Source organism: Mandrillus leucophaeus, unplaced genomic scaffold (assembly GCF_000951045.1).
Source record: "Mandrillus leucophaeus isolate KB7577 unplaced genomic scaffold, Mleu.le_1.0 Scaffold28, whole genome shotgun sequence".
Classification (NCBI taxonomy): Eukaryota; Metazoa; Chordata; class Mammalia; order Primates; family Cercopithecidae; genus Mandrillus; species Mandrillus leucophaeus.
The window spans coordinates 1,329,171-1,339,818 of record NW_012102920.1 but is presented as its reverse complement, the minus strand read 5'-3'; the positions used below and the strand labels follow the sequence as shown (position 1 = coordinate 1,339,818).

General features: G+C 62.3%; 1 long non-coding RNA gene across 1 annotated transcript; it reads left to right on the top strand.

Moving 5' to 3' along the window:
* Positions 1-1,896: 1,896 nt before the first annotated feature.
* On the top strand, positions 1,897-3,444 carry LOC105543244. Its single transcript, XR_001006597.1, has 2 exons — positions 1,897-2,556; positions 2,862-3,444. It is a non-coding gene; the product is annotated as an uncharacterized LOC105543244 (long non-coding RNA).
* Positions 3,445-10,648: the final 7,204 nt, after the last annotated feature.

The following is a 10,648-nucleotide window of genomic DNA, read 5'->3' as shown; positions in this document are numbered from 1 at the left end:
AAGCTGAGGGGGAGCTGGGTGGGCCGGGGAGGGAGGAGTCAGAGGGGCTCTGGGGAGGGCGGCCCCTAGGTGGAGACAGGTGGGAGGGAGATCTGGAGGTGGGGAGCGGCTCAGTCTCAGGCTGAATGGAGTGCTGAGCCAGGAAGTCACAGCCGGGCACGGAGTGTGGAGAAAGCCACCACAGCCAGCCAGGGCTGTTGACTTAGTGGGGTCTGATGCTGGCCCCGGGGGATTGTGCCGAGTGGCTCCCAGAGCCGCCCTTTCCCTGTCGTCCACCACATGGGGACACCAGCTTGGGCACCAGCCCGGGGGTCTCTGTTGCTGAAAAGCTGAATCCGAGCCGAGGAGCCAGCAGAGGGCAGGCAATGGCTGGAAGGGGGTGGTGCTGGGGATTTCAAGGTCTAAGATGCTCAGTCAAGATGGGCCATGTGCTGTCCCGTCCCCAGCGCAGGGGGGACCAGGTGGCCTCGGAAGGCTGCCCCGGCAGAGTCCCCGTGTGCAGCCTCCACGGGCAAAACCACCCCAAACGCACAAACACAGGAATGTCCCCCACCTCCCGCCCCTCCCCCGGGGGCAGGACAGGACAGCAGGGGCTGAGGGGGAAGGTGTCGGGTTCCAGACACAGCCCCCAGCAGGAAGGACGTCAGGGCCAGGCGCGGTCCCCACTCTGGACCAGAGGACGACCCCTGTGCCGCTGCGTCGATGGTGATATTGATGCTCTGTGACCTTGGAAGGGCCTGTCCCCTCCAGCGTGCGATCGGAGGAGGGCGCGTGCCCTGCCAGTGCTGTGAGTGCTGATTCAGCGTTTTCTGGGGGAGACAAACGTGCTTCGATCTGCAGAGGCCAGTGCGTTTCTCTTCTTCTTTATGGGTCTCCTTAGGAAAGGTCCCCTCTCTGCCCAGGCCCTCCCTGCAGGCCTCCTCTCATGCCCTTGGAGGCAGGGGCTGCCCTGCACCCAGCCCTGGTGAGCAGCACTTCCCATGCAGCAGGCTGCAGAGGCCGCAGTCCAGAAACCCCCCCACCCCACCGCCTGGCGCGCCTCCCGACAGTTCCCAAAAGAGAGCGCGCCCCGCCGCACCAGCATCCTTGCCCAGGCGGGGCTGTCCGGGTGCAGCTGATTCAGCGGCTCCTGGCCCGGCGCCCCTCCCCCAGCCCAGCTGGGCAGCGTGCCCGGGCATGCCGGCAGCTGTGTCACACGGGCTCTGGCAGGGCTGCTGTGGCGCGAGGTGTGTGGCCCGCACTGTGCCTGGGGGCGGGGTGGCAGGCTGCTGCGGCGGGCGGGCTGCCAGGCGCCCCCTCCCTGCGGGGCCGCTTCCCCTCCCCTGTAGTCCGCGTACGGCCTCCTGCAGAGGAGAAGCCCCGTGGGAGGCGGAAGGCAGAGCTGGGTCTCGGTGCTCTCAGGCTGCCATCAGTCCCCAGGACATAATCACATCCGAAGCCCCGTCAGCGGATCCACCGCCACATCCAGAGTCTCCCCATAGCCCAGGTCGGGGCCGCGTTCCTCCATCTCAGGCCAGCCCTGCTGGGGCCACCTGCCGTCCTGACCTGGGCGGAGACGGGAAGGGGCGGGTGGGGCGGGGCCCCACAGAGCCCCACCCGACCAATGGGAACAGTCGGGGCCAAGGGATTCTCAGGGCAGCAGGAGGGCCGTGCAGGAGTGAGCCACAGCCCCCAGGGCCCCTCCTGCCGGCTTTGCCGCGCCCATGAGCTTGGGTTTGCCTCTAGCTGAGGGCATGGGGCAGGCCTGGGGAGCCGGTAGGCGCTGACCCAGCCCCAGGGCCCAGGGGAGGAGGGTACCAGCTCTGTTTGGGAAGTGGGCTCTGTAAAGCGGCTTGGTTTATGCGAGGACCTTGGTGTCCCCATCCTGTGAGGGCTGTGGGTGTGAGGTAAATGCAGGGCGGGGAGGGAAGAGGGGTCAGAGCAGAGCAGGAGAAGCAGGGGCAGGATAGGTGAGAAAGAAGGGGGTGAGGAAGGTGCCGTTGGTCGAGGTTGGGTCAGATAAGGAGACGGTGGTAGGTGAAGGCCAGGGGCAGGTGGGGTGGCTGGGAGGTCTGTGGTCAGAGGACGGGTGCTGGTGGGGCCTGGAGATGGCGGTACTGCCCCCACCCTCCCAAGCCTGGAGGCCTGACAGTTGCATCCGAAACATCCACAGCCACCATCATATCAGCAGCACGGTGACCATGGCTCACAATGTAGGGACGGGCATTCGTGCCGCTTTCTCAGAATATTAACAACGGTCCCGGTAGAACGCTGTATGAATATTCATACGGAGATCAGTCAAGCTTGAGCTGGCGGATGGCACAGGGAGAGGGGCTGTGACAGGCTGGGTCCAGGTCCCAGTGGGCACACCTTGGCAGGGTGTGGCCATAAGTCTCCGCCAGCTCCAGTCAGGATCCACCTCCCTTGGGATGGAACAGGCCTGGGCCTGTTGTATGGCCACAGGCAGAAGAGGCCAATGGGCGACATGACATCACCACTCAGTGACGGCCATCGTCCTGGGGGCCCAGAGGCTGGGGCGGAGCTCCTTCCCAAGAGACCCACAGAAGTTCATCTCAGGTTTTTTTTTTTTTTTTTTGAGACGGGGTCTCGCTCTGTCACCCAGGCTGGAGTGCAGTGGCACGATCTCGGCTCACTGCAAGCTCCGCCTCCCGGGTTCACGCCATTCTCCTGCCTCAGCCTCCGAGTACTGGGACTACAGGCGCCTGCCACCACGCCCGGCTAATTTTTTGTATTTTTAGTAGAGACGGGGTTTCACCGTGTTAGCCAGGATGGTCTCGATCTCCTGACCTCAAGATCCGCCCGTCTTGGCCTCCCAAAGTGCTGGGATTGCAGGCGTGAGCCACCGCGCCCGGCCATCTCAGGTTTAACGGGGGCACTGCTGCCTCAGATGCCGGCCAGTGGGTGGTAAGGTCCCTGTCCTCACTGGGGTCTGCAGCTGAGGACTGGCCACCAAGGCCCGGGACTGCCATCCTGACCTGGGTGGCCACGGCCAGTCCTCCCGGGAGCCCCTAGCACCTTGGGCCTGCCCCCAGCTCTCACAGCAGGAGAAGTTTTTTCCCCCACTCTGGTGGCCGACACCCTGGTGAAGGGATTTGCAGAACAGAAGCACGTGGATTTCCAGTTCTTCCCAGCAGGCACACGCAGGCTGGTACCCTCTCCCTCCCCTTTGGGCAACACTCGGGTGCTGCTAGACCCTTGGCCCTGCTTACTGCGTGGGCCGTGCTCCACCCATTCCCTCCCAGCAAGGGTGGTCCCGGGGCTCCCCTGACCTGAACTCTTCTGAGCTTGCTTCTCAGAACCAAGAGGGGCTGGCTCTGCGCCCTGGTTACCTGTCCAGGGGTGGGAGCTGCCCTTTGAAGCTATCAATCTGGGTTTTAAGTGTGGATTCATTATTTACAACACCCTGACATCATGCTGACATGAATTATTTGTATGTTTTTCAAATTGTGCTGTGATAACCCTGGCTGTCTTCCTGCTCCCACAGTGGATAAAAGCATCCTAAAGAATGCCGCCATCTCGCTTCTCCTCACAGCCTGGAGCTGGGCCAACCGGAGCTGAGCCACCACGGGTGCTCGGTGCAGCCTGGTTTGACCCTCACCCTCCTTCACCTGGCTGGGGTGCGTGCCTGGTACATGTATGTGCGCACGTATGTGCGTGTGGGTGTGTGGCATCTGTGCGCTCGAGGGTTTTCTGCTGTCGTGTTTTATGTCCTGGCCCGGCCGCCCTCCACATCCACGGCTCCTTCCCGTGTTCCCTCAGATGTTTCCCCAAAGAACGGAGGGACTCTGGCCCCTGGAGGAACAGGGAAGCCTCTGCCTGGGTAGCCATTGGCAGGTGAGTCCCGTGTTCCTGCCGGGAAAAAGTCTGTTTTCAAACGCGGACCGGCAAGCACTCCCTGTGCGGTCCCACACTTGGGGTCACCGGTCGCTGGGCTGATTGGCAGGAAGAGGTGCGGCTCCGCGGCCCCTCGTGGGGCTGTGCGTCCATCTGCCCCTCTCTGGGCCCAGCTCTTCCTGTGAGATAAGGGGGCAGGAACCCAGGGAGGCTGGGCCTGCAGCCTGCAGCGGGGTGAGGCGCTGGACTGGCTCTTCCCAAGGGAAGCCCTAGGCCGGCATTCTGTCCCCAGGTGGGAAGTTCAGGGAGGAGGAACCAGAGCTGGGGCTGGACTCGGGGGAGGGCTCCCGACGTCACCTGTGGCGTGGCTGCCACGGTGGGCCAGGGAGCTCCAGATTCCCGGGTCACTGTCTTCCCAGGGCCTGGGTCGGGGCCTGGGTCGGGGCCTGGGTCTGGGCCATGGGATCACAGAAGCAGCACTGGAGGCTGGTGCCCTGTTCCTGCCACCAAGACTGGGCAGACCCTCTCCTCAAGGGAGGGTGCCAGGGGCTGCCTGCAGGCCCTGCCTGAGGCAGATCTGATGACCTTGGGCCAGGGCAGCAAGGCCATCTGTGGCCCAAACCCTTTCCCGGGGCTTGTTCTCAGGGGTGTATCCTGGGTAGGGGGTGTCTTCCAGGGGTCGGTCTGTAGAAGGATGCTGGACCCTCTCTGGGAGCTCTGAGCCCAACACGAACAAAGAAAAGAACAGGCTGCTGTCCCACGAGTCCCCGGGGCTTCGTGCATAGCAGGCCTTCAGCACTCACTTTCTGAATGACTGTGCCAAGGGCCAGCCAAGGCCTCCACGAGTGCGTCCTCTGGGCAGGATGTCCCACAGGAGCTGTGCTCGCCTCTCGCTGACTTACAACTAACCCCACCCCCAGGCCAGCCACGGTGGCTCACGCCTGTAATCCCAGCACTTTGGGAGGCCGAGGTGAGTGAATCACCTGAGGTCAGGAGTTCAAGACCAGCCTGGCCAACATGGTGAAACCCCGTCTCTGTGAAAAATACAAAAATTAGCTGGGCGTGGTGGCGGGCTCCTATAATCCCAGCTACTTGAGAGGCCGAGGCAGGAGAATTGCTTGAATCTGGGAGTTGGAGGTTGCAGTGAGCCAAGATCGTGCCACTACATTCTAGCCTGGGCGACAGAGTGAGACTCCATCTCAAAAACAAACAAACAAAAAACAACTACCCCCTACACACACACACACACACACACACACACACACACACACAGAAAGGCAGCCCTGCTGTTTGGGACCTGACCCCTTGACGTCCTTCCGTCTGTCCTACCTGGGAACCTCTAGCTGCTACTGAAGGCTTTCCCAAGCCCAGCTCTCACATGTGTCCTGCAAAGGGCACTGGCTGTCCCCTGAGCCTGACTTGGCCGAGGGGCTCTGCAGTGTCTCCCAGGACGAGGTGAGTCACTGCAGCCGCCCGACCCTCAGCCTTCTCTGGAGCAGGAGGCAGCAGCTGCTTTACAGCTGCATAAAACATTAGAGGGAAATTTAGGACAAAAGAGGAAGACGATTAGAGCATCCAGTTTAAACCGAGGGAGGGCATACGGAACCCAAAACGGCACTGCCCTAATTCAGGAGCAGAGGGAGGCACGGGCTCTGCAACCGCTGACAAGAACCAAAATACTCACCCAGTTTTCTTCTGCGAAAGAGACCCAAACTCGCCTGACGAGGCGCCCACAGATGTCCCAGGCCCTGTGGGAGCCGACCTCCTCCTCAGAGGGTGATGCAGCCCGCTCCATGCCCATGCCAGCTGGCCCAGGGCACAGCAGATGCCCCAGGTCACCATCCTTCCAGGGACCTGGCTCAGGGCCGTGGGATGTTCTGTTCTTTCCGCCAAGACTCTGTGGGCACCACTGTGGCAGGCCAGAGCAAGGCTGAGAAGTGGCAGGGAAGGAGCCACATCCAACCGTGCAGGCAGCTCCCCCAAGCTCCATCCCTGCTCTGTTCTCCCTGAACGAACTGCCCCAGCCTAAGGCCGTGCAGGGCCTGGACAGCAGGGTCTCACCCCAGCCTTCCTGGGCCTGGGTCACAACACTCTTGCTTTCGGGTCAGCATCTGCAATGGTGCTTCCTCCTGCGGACAGGGATGCGGCCCCCCTGGCTGGTCAGCTCTGCTGTGCCCCTCAGCTCCTGCTGTCCACCGGAGAAGATGGTCCCGGGGAAGCAGAGGCTGCCCAGAGAAGGGGGCCTTCCGGGAGCAGTGTGGGGCCAGATGAGCAGGTCTCTATCTCCAGACCAGCCTTCAGCGACTTCCAGCTGCGAGATGAGGACACCTGGCCCTCACTTTAACCACAGGACCACAGAGACGAGGGGAAAAGCAAAACAAGGGAGGCCGGTGGTTTGGAGACCCTGGCTCTGCCCTCAGGAGCACACGGGGCCTGCCTGCCGGGTTGGTCTGTAAGCCAGTGAGCGCTCCCCACCCACCCCACCATGCACTCCGCATCTGAGCTGCCGGGGTCCCCTTTGACCCCCGCGGTGCAGGTGTGCTGGTGCCATCGGCCAGATCCACCACACTGGGTCCTGGCTCAGCCGCCAGTGGAGCGGGGTCTACCAGATGACACAAGGCCCAGGCCAGAGAAACTGAGGAAAGTGAGACCTTCTCAGTGGGGCAGAGCTGCAGGCCCACCCAGATGCTGCTTTCCTAGGGGAATTTAGGAATCTCTGAAGCAAATGCATGCTTCAATTAGAGTAGTGCTTGAGCAGATTAGCAGGACTTGAAACTGACGGACATTCCTGTCCTGGTCCTGGTAAGGCGAATTAGAATAAAAGCGAACGTGCCCAGGGTGTTTGGAAGTGAGGTGGTTTATGTGATCATCAGCTGCCTGTTCTGTCCTTCAGCTTGTATGTAAGAAGCACCAGGAAACACCCTCCCCCATGGACACTAAAGCAGGGGCCGTTCTGTCACAGAGCAGCCACCTCCAGATGGCCGTGCACCTGCACACCTGCTGGCACACCCTGCCCGGAGCCAGGTGAGCTCCCTGTACCTGGAGAAGCCCTGGGCTTGCATGGGTAGGCTGCAGGGGTGGAGGGGAGTGAGCTGCAGGGTGGGGTGGGACACCAGTGCTCGCTCTCTCCTGAGACCGCATTCCCGGGCATCCGGCACAAAGGTCACAGAAATGGGCAGTGTTTGGCTGCACTTGCTGGGGGCTCGGGGCACTGCTCTAGCAGCAGCAGGGCAGTGCCCCGAGCCCAGCATCTGGGCAGGCTCTCAGCAGTGTGGCTTCCCGGCCCTTTGTTGTTACTCGGGAATTGAAGCCCGAGTCCCGGGCGATGCCCCACTTCCCCATCCCTCCACTGCACAGAGGCACCGGGTCCTTTGCATAGATGCTCTGGATTGCTCTGGGATGCATTCCTGGGACCCGGCCTCCCCTCCAGCCCTTCCGAGTTCCCTGAATCCTGGCAGACACACGGCCATGAAGCTGGCTGGCAGGAGGCCAGGGGTGCAGCATGGACACCTCAGGGCGTCCTCCCCGCCCCAGAGGTCCCTATGCACAGGGCGTGGGGGCGGCATTCATCCCTCTGGGGTGCGCCAGGGTGAACAGGCGGAGTCTGGCCTGACTGTGGGCACCTGGAGGAAAGGGCTCTGCTAGCACCTGTGCTGCACTGTCTGCACCCCCGGACCAGAGGGGCCCCACATGCCACGTCTCTCTTCTCATGGTGGGGACCTTCCCGCCACCTCCGCCACCCTGGGATGCTCTTCTCCCTCACTCACCCTTGCGCCACAGCACCTTTGGATGACCAAGAGCCTCCCTTTCCTCCCAGGGCCAGATCCTGAGCCGGCTCCACAGGCACCAGCAAGTCCCAGCACCTGCAGCTTGGAGCAGAGGATGCGCTGGGCTCAGAGGCTGCCCCCCAGACTCCATCGTGGACTCCAGCGTGCACACTGGTCGCCTGAGATTTGGATTCAGCAGGTCTGGCCCCGGGACCCTGTGATTCCAATGGTTCCACCTTTCCTAGAGGCAGCTGCTCTGCCCTGGGGATCTCGAGGGATGGAGGGTGGGCAGAGCATCCAGGAGGTGCGAAAGCCCAGGAGAGCAGCGAGGCTCCAGAGCCACTAGAAGAAGGTGGAGAAGGGCAAGGCAGCTGTGGCTAGATGCAAGAGGTTAAGACAGGACCAGGAACCAGGGGCGGATTTTGAGCAATGGTTACCCCAAGTGACCTCCAGCCCCCAGCGACCTTGTCCAGCCATGGAGACCACCCCTGCATCATTGACCCAAGCCCAGTCTGGCCCTGATTCCCTGGACACTTGAGAACCCAGTAGCAACTGCCTGTCCCTACCTGGATGGCCACAGCGGCCCATTCGTCCTCATCTTCCCTATCCCAGGACATAGGGTGGCCTTCACGGGCCCACCTGCCCGACCTCAGTCTGAACACTCCCCTTCCCTCCCAGCCCTCCTTGTTCTTCCTGGCTCCACCTTCACAGCCCCTCCACCGCCACTCCCACCCTCACTGGACCCCAGGGAGAGAACCCAGCGGGTCTCATAGAGCCCTCTCCCCTGCAGCCAGACCTCAGGAGACTCCCCTTCAGCCGCCAGCTCCATCGAGACGCAGTCCTGGCCCAGCCTCTTCCTTCGCTACCTTCTGCCTCCTCCATGGCAGACCTGGGTGTCTTTTTTAACCAGCCTGCCACCTGCTACTAGAACAGGAGCCCCAGAGGAGCAGGGGCCAGTGACCTTGTTCTCAAGGGGGCCAGGTGCCTTCCTGCCCCTCCAGGGTGTCGGGGATACTGGCCCGCCCACATACCCCAGAAGGACGGAGGGCCTCACCTGCAGCCCTGCTGGCCACTTAACCTCTGGGCCAACTGGGCCCAAAATCTGGCCCTTCAGGGAACCCGCAGAGGCCTCTGCTGTGTCCACCGGGTCCCTGGCTCCTCCAGCAAGTGGTGCCTCCTCGTCCGGGGGGTGGGGGATGTAAGTTCAGCTGCATCAAGGGCCCTGAGGAGGGAGCCTGGTGCTGGGAGAGCCACCGGAGCTCAGAGACAGCTTCCCTGAAGTCCTGAGTTGGGCCTTAGGGATGAGCTGGAGCTCACCTGCCCCTGCAGAGAGAGACGGGTGCTGGCAGAGGAGCTATGGGTGCAAAGGCCCTATGTCAGCAGCTCAGGGAGAGCCCAGTGTGCTGCAAGGAATAGTGTGAGTGGGGGGACCCAGCTGAGGAGTGGGTGAGGTCAGCAGCTCAGGCTGGGAGGGACATCTCTGAGCACAGAGGGACAGTTTCACTGCAGGGCAAGCTGGGTCCTTCCGGCCTCCTGGAGCTAGCCCTGTCCCCTCCACGCAGCCCAGTGCCTGGTGTGGACACAGGCCTCAAAGGTCAGCCCAGCAGGCAGAGGCGCGAGCTGCCGGGATCAGCACGCTGGGCTTCACGGTGGCCACAACAGTGATGCCCAAAAGAGCCACCAGGATGCCAGGTGTCCTTGGCATCTGAGGCCCATAGAAGTGCCCTGTTGCCCAGCAGGATCCTAGACAGGATGGGGACCCCCCAAGGGGTGGAGGGCCCAGGGCGGTCTGGCCCAGGCTTTGAACCCATTCACTAGAATAACCGCCCTAAAAAAAGAAATGGCAGTGGGGGAGTGACCAGGGGCCCGGTCCAGCTCGTCAGGAGACGCAGGGCCTTGCAGAGTCACAAACACCTGCCTGCATCTCCCATTGTCCTGCAGGTGGGCGGAACCGCACCCAGTGCAGCCGGTGGTGGGGGTGGGGCCAGCTGGGCTTGGCCTTGCAAACTGCACACCTTCTAGGAGCTGGCTCCAGACCCGAAGCGGAGGTGGTTTCCCCCGGGGCTGCCTCCGGACCCGGAGGGGTGGTGTTCAAGGTGGACTCCCCAGGGACCTGCCAAGGCCTGATGTTCTGAGTGGGGCTTTGGCTGGAATGTGGCCTCAGTCTCTGGGTGGACAGGTGGGTGAGGCCCTGTCCAGTGTTCTGGGCCATTCTGCTGTGCACAGCCCTCATCCCCTGGGCTCTGGGGACCCTGGCCCCTTGCTCTTCTCCACAACTCAGCAGGCACCGCCCTGGGCTCCTGGGCTGACTTCCTACAGGAGGAGGAGGCTGCCCCCCGGAGCAGCCTGGGGGCTACAGGATCGGGACTATTTTAGTAAAAAAAGGGGTAATGGGCTCAATTTGAACCCCAAGCTGGAGGTACCAGGCAAAAACCCCAATTGGTGAAACACTGGGCCTGGCTTCTACTGTAAGTTTGGGGGCTGCACCCAGGGCCCAGGGTGAGGCTGGTGGGCCCAGCTTAGCCCCCAATCGCAAGGGCTGGCTCAGTGGCTTCACCCTCAGGCTGGCACAGAGCAGGGCCCTAACAAGGGGGCTGTGGGAGCAGCCGGGGCTTTCCTGGAGCCTCTCTCTAGGACGGATGGGAGTGAAACCGACACCCCGATATGCAACCACGGATTATGATGGAAGGAAGGAACGAGCACTCAGAAAACAAAGAGGGGGCCTAGCGCAGGGCATGGAGGAGGCGCTGCCGGGAGACTCCTGAGCACTAGGAAGCAGGGGAGACAGCGGGCGGGGATGAAGGCGGCTTGGGAGCTGGTCGCCGCGGATGCACAGCCCCGGAATGTGCTAAATGCCACGGAGTTGTTCACTCGACACTGGTTGCTGTCAGGTTACGTGAATCTCACCTCGATTTAGGAAAAAAGGCAAAAAAAAAGGAGAAAGAACCCAGCCCAAGTCAGTCTCTGCCTTTCTGGTCCGGAGGCCATGGCCCTGGGCCTGCCCCTGCCGCCCCGCACACCCCTCCTACCCGCTGGCCCCCACACAG